Below are 5316 nucleotides of genomic sequence, written 5' to 3'. Positions count from 1 at the left end.
AGTGGTGCTCAGGGAACGGATCAAGAGTAAAAGAGAAAGATTATTAAATCGAATAAACCCTAAAAAAAAGTCGTCACATTTGACGTGGGCGAATGGGTATTGGCCAAAGTTTGTAATATCTCAAACGCAGCCACCGGGGCCATGGCGAAGTTTCTCGCTATTTACGAGGGGCCATACAAAATTAAGAAACGAGTAGCCACAAATGTACCTATATATTTTGAGCGGCACTGAGAAGGACCAAGGGAGGGGACAATACCACGCTGACGGCTTGAGAAAATATCTGAGAAGGAAAATGGAAAGTGTCGGGAAAGAAGATACGACGCCTGGATGCTAGGTCATCGGAAAATTTCAGGTACGTCAATATCGACAAGAAAGTCAACCATGCCGGACGCAAGTGTTGACAAGTATCGAATGTTTGGAATTCCACCCCTGCGTGGCCATCCAATGCAACTACTACGATGACAAGGATCTTATTTAGGAAAACGATTTTTTTATTACACATTTTACTGTGCAGAGTACCGTCTTCCACACATTTAGTTTGTTTACTTTTTTGCAACTTGTGTGAAAAAGTGATTCATTATGAATTTGTCGTTTTTTCCAGTGCGTTTAATTTGAGCTTTTTCATTTTTTTCGTATCTTGCATAGTTTAACCAAAAAATGAAATTTGTGGATTTCTTTTTTTTTATAGGATCAAAATTGGAATTTTCAACCTTTCGACCAAATTAAAAAAGTTGTTATCATAATCCTGTAAGGCTTTAAAAAGCAAAGTTTTTCTTTTTTTGACTTTTTCATATCATGTGTTGTTTGGCTTAAAATGTTCATTTTGGTTTTTTTATTGGATTTTGAAAATGCCCCAACTATGATGATTTTTTATTTATAGGAAAAAGTCATAAAAATAAATTGTTTGAGTTTTTGAGTACTATGAACAACCGTTCATAGAATTTTGAAGTCTTGAACAAATGTGGTTTTAAAAATTTTTGGTACGACCAAATTTGGAATTTTCAACCTTTCGACCAAATTAAAAGTATTGTTATCATGATCTTGTAGGAATTTCGAAAAGCAACGTTTTCCTTTTCTTGACTTTTTTTCGTATCATGCGTTGTTTGGCTTAAAATGTTGATTTTAATTTGTTTTTTTTTTTTTTTTTGATTTTGAAAATGCTTTAACTCTGGTAATTTTCAGTTTTTAAAAAAAGTCATCAGGATTAATTGTTCAACTTTTTGAATACTATAAATAACCGTACAGAGAATTTTGGAATTTTCAAAAAAGTGGTCTAAAAAATATTCAAAATGTGCCCACTTTTTGAATTTCCATTCAAAATATCTGGCTGACGAACTTGACCTTTATTTTAGGACACTAAACGATTGTGCCAAAGGGCAATCTCATAGATTAATTTTTGCCAAAGTTATCGTGTTCAAAGACAGGCAGACATACAGACAGACACATTCGTAAAAACCTGTTTTTCGGTTTCAGAGGGTCTCAAAACGTGGACATTTGACAAAAACTGGGGGGGGGGTCAAATTTTACACAAATCTAATACCTTCTCTGATGAGAATGTAAAGATAGCTAAGGAACAAGTGGCATACATTTTTCGGTGATACTACTATTTGTTAATAATTTCCAAAGTATGACCATAATGGCAAAATTTAGAACAATTAACTAGTGGATGCCATCACGTTTTTTTATAATTTTACAATAAAAAATAGCTAAGAAACAAGTCGCATACATTTTGCGGTGATACTACTATTTGTTAATAATTTCCAAAGTATGACCATAATGTCATAATTTAGAACAATTAACTAGTGGATGCCATCACGTTTTTTGATGGCTTTATATTTGAAAAATAGCTAAGAAATAAGTAGCATACATTTTCCGGTGATACTACTATTTGTTAAAAATTCTCAAAATATTACCGAAAAGTCATAATTTAGAGCAATTAACTACTGGCTTCCATCACGGTTTTTGATAATTCTACAATAAAAAAAATAGCTAAGAAACAAGTGGCATACATTTTGCGGTGATACTACTATTTTTTAATAATTTCCAAAGTATGCCCGTAATGTCATGATTTAGAACAATTAACTAGTGAATGAAATGACGCTTTTTGATGGTTTTACATTTAAAAAATAGCTAAGAAATAAGTAGCATACATTTTCCGGTGATACTACTATTTGTTAAAAATTCTAAAAATATGACCGAAAAGTCATAATTTACAGCAATTAGCTACTGGATGCTATCACGTTTTTTGATAATTTTACAATAAAAAATAGCTAACAAATAAGTCGCATACATTTTGCAGTGATACTACTATTTGTTAATAATTTCCAAAGTATGACCGTAATGTCATAATTTAGAACAATTAACTAGTGGATGCCATCACGTTTTTTAATGGGTTAACAATAAAAAAATTGCCAAGAATCAAGTGGCATACATTTTGCGGTGATACTACTATTTGTTAAAAATTCTCAAAATGTGACCGAAAAGTCATAATTTAGAGCAATTAACTTGTGGATGCCATCACGTTTTTTGATGATTTTACAATAAAAAAAAGCTAACAAACAAGTGGCATACATTTTTCGGTGATACTACTATTTTTTAATAATTTCCAAAGTATGACCATAATGGCAAAATTTAGAACAATTAACTAGTGGATGCCATCACCTTTTTTTATGGTTTCACAATTAAAAAAATAGATAAGGAACAAGTGGCATGTATTTTCCGGTGATACTACTATTTGTTAAAAATTCTAAAAATATGACCGAAAAGTCATAATTTAGAGCACTTAGCTACTGGATGCTATCACGTTTTTTTGATAATTTTACAATAAAAAATAGCTAAGAAATAAGTCGTATACATTTTGCGGTGATACTACTATTTGTTAATAATTTTCAAACTATTACCGTAACGTCATAATTTAGAAGAATTAACGAGTGGATGCCATCACGTTTTTTGATGGTTTTACAACAACAAAAATAGCTAAGAAACAAGTGGCATACATTTTGCGGTGATGCTACTATTTGTTAATAATTTCCAAAGTATGCCCGTAATGTCATAATTTAGAACAATTAACTAGTGGATGTCATCACGTTTTCGATGGTTTTACAATAAAAAAAAGCTAAGAAACAAGTGGCATACATTTTTCGGTGATGCTACTATTTGTTAATAATTTCCAAAGCATGCCCGTAATGACATAATTTAGAACAATTAACTAGCGGAGGCAATCACGTTTTTTGATGGTTTTACATTAAAAAAATAGATAAGGAACAAGTGGCATACATTTTTCGGTGATACTACTATTTGTTAATAATTTCCAAAGTATGACCGTAATGTCATAATTTAGAGCAATTAAGTAGTGAATGCCATCACGTTTTTTTATGGTTTTAGAATAAAAAAATAGGTAAGAAACAAGTGGCATAAATTTTGCGGTGATACGACTATTTGTTAAAAATTTTCAAAATATGATCGAAAAGTCATAATTTAGAACAATTAACCACTGGATGCTATCACGTTTTTTCATAATTTCATAATAAAAATATGGCTAAGAAACAAGTGACAGGAAAAAAAAATTAAGTTATGTATAGGGGAAGGTGGGGCGAGACGGTGCACATAATCTTTAACGCCTAACCTGTAAGAACTTGCAGAAACAATTATTAGTTAAAATTTTCTCCAATTTATCATTTACAAAATGCACATATGTTTTTGTAAATGCAGCGAAATAATTTCTCATAAATTGAGTATCAAACATTGTATGCTAGGTGGGGCGCTGTGGAATACGCGGCGGGTAAAACAGAACGCATAGTGGGGTGGTATGGAACAACTGTAATATCAATTTTAATTTGTAAATAATTTTGAGAATTAACAAATGTAAGCAACAAATAAAAATGTATGCCATGGAATACCAACTCGAAGAGATATAATGTTAAAATACGTACTTTATCCAGAACATAACATAAGGCAGAGGAAGGATGAAGACATTAATGGAACTTAAAATAATAAAAATTAATATGAAAATCAAATTTAAAAAAAATATCCATATTACTTGAAAGCTACCTAGATAAAAGGATGAAAAAACTAAATTTAAATACATTTATTTCTTTGGTAGCTGTTATTATTTTTTAAATACATCACAAACAGAAACTTAAGTTTTTCGTACATAAAGAATTAACGAAAATAAAATTAAACTTCCTTCGATAAACCGTTTCTTTTCTATTATTTTGCACACATTTAGAAAGTTTGCGACAAAGTGTTGATGCCGCAGCTTCGTATTTATATTCAGTTTGGCGGTAATTTAATTCAACGTTTCTTATGTTTTCGATTGCCCTTTTCAAACTTTACTCAGGCCAGTTTTGTCTACCAAACTTTTCTCATTCCAATTTAGTCTACCAGTCTTCCTTTTATAATTTTGCATTTTAATCACTTAAATCACGTACTTTATCACTTTTTATTTCTACCAAATATCTTGCAAATCACCCCACCGGCGACCGGCTACACTGACAGTGACTGCGACAGGTTAAATTCGCGGATGTTCTGGTGTTCCATTTCGCCCATTTAGCTTATTGCATCTCGCCCCCAACGACAATTTTTTTTAAATCCGTAATTCTCTATTCTAAATAATTTATAATTATACTTAGCGTCAAGAACAGATTTAAACTTCATTTTTTGAAACTCTTGTAAAGGAAAAGGGAATAAGAACATTATTAGTGTTTATTTTCTCCCGAAAATAACACCATTCCTGAGTTCTCGAATACTTAAAATTTGCACTTAATTTCTGATACAATTCACGTAAAATATAAATTCTTTTTGTACATTCCTTAACTCATTAGACTTATTTTCATTTGATAAATTAGTATCAAACTTGAAGTGTGAATATTTTTCCAGATATAGTAGGTAGCGTTTTATTTTATACGCCTGTTCCGTCGCGCCCCACCTTCCCCTACCATTAAGTATAATTAATTGAATAATCGTTAACATGTATATTTTCATTGCGGCATACAATCCATGGTAAGAGTAATTGTTAGTAATAATTAGTAAACAAAATAGTGAGCACCTTGTGGAACAATTATCTCATTTATACCATTAATTATGATTAATTGACATATTGTTACCATGTATATTTTCATTATAGCATTTAATTCAAGGTAAGGGTAATTTTTATGAACAAAAAATAAACAGAATAAGGAGAAAATTGTAGAACAATTAACTGATGTGTGCCGTTATGCTTATTAATATTTTTACGTTACGCTTATTAATATTTTTTACCAATAACTAAAATAATCAATGGCATACCACTACCTTCTCATATCTATTTCGTTAATA

This window comes from Belonocnema kinseyi, chromosome 1 (genome assembly GCF_010883055.1).
Source record: "Belonocnema kinseyi isolate 2016_QV_RU_SX_M_011 chromosome 1, B_treatae_v1, whole genome shotgun sequence".
In the NCBI taxonomy this organism is placed as follows: domain Eukaryota; kingdom Metazoa; phylum Arthropoda; class Insecta; order Hymenoptera; family Cynipidae; genus Belonocnema; species Belonocnema kinseyi.
Note: the sequence above shows the minus strand (reverse complement) of the source record.